Below are 890 nucleotides of genomic sequence, written 5' to 3' on the forward strand. Positions count from 1 at the left end.
AAAACTTTTTATTTTTAAATTTTGAAACTAAAAAAATAATCTTTTTACCAAAAAGTTAAAAAAAAGATTTTAAAAAATATCCAATAAACAAAAATTTAAAAAGTTTAAATTTTTAAAATTAATTTATTCTGTATTTATGAAAAAATAGCATTATCTGGTGATAAAAAATAAAAAAATGTTCTTGGAAAAAAATTTAGGATTTGAAAAGACAAATTTTTTATTTTTATGAATTTTTAAATTTAAAAATTATAATTTTTTATTGAAAATTAAAAAATTAAATAAACTCCAGTAATATTAGGAAGACAAAAAACAGATGAAAACTTTTTATTTTTAAATTTTGAAACTAAAAAAATAATCTTTTTACCAAAAAGTAAAAATAAAGATTTTAAAAAAATCTAATAAACAAAAATTTAAAAAGTATAAATTTTTAAAATTAATTTATTCTGTATTTATGAAAAAATAGCATTATCCGGTGATAAAAAAATAAAAAAATGTTCTTGAAAAAAATTTAGGATTTGAAAAGACAAATTTTTATTTTTATGAATTTTTAAATTTAAAAATTATAATTTTTTATTGAAAATTAAAAAATAAAATAAAGTCCAGTAATATTAGGAAGACAAAAAAAAGATGAAAACTTTTTATTTTTAAATTTTGAAACTAAAAAAATAATCTTTTTACCAAAAAGTTAAAAAAAAGATTTTAAAAAATATCCAATAAACAAAAATTTAAAAAGTTTAAATTTTTAAAATTAATTTATTCTGTATTTATAAAAAATAGCATTATCCGGTGATAAAAAAATAAAAAAATGTTCTTGAAAAAAATTTAGGATTTGAAAAGACAAAATTTTTTATTTTTATGAATTTTTAAATTTAAAAATTATAATTTTTTAT

Source organism: Arachis hypogaea, unplaced genomic scaffold (assembly GCF_003086295.3).
Source record: "Arachis hypogaea cultivar Tifrunner unplaced genomic scaffold, arahy.Tifrunner.gnm2.J5K5 arahy.Tifrunner.gnm2.scaffold_26, whole genome shotgun sequence".
Classification (NCBI taxonomy): Eukaryota; Viridiplantae; Streptophyta; class Magnoliopsida; order Fabales; family Fabaceae; genus Arachis; species Arachis hypogaea.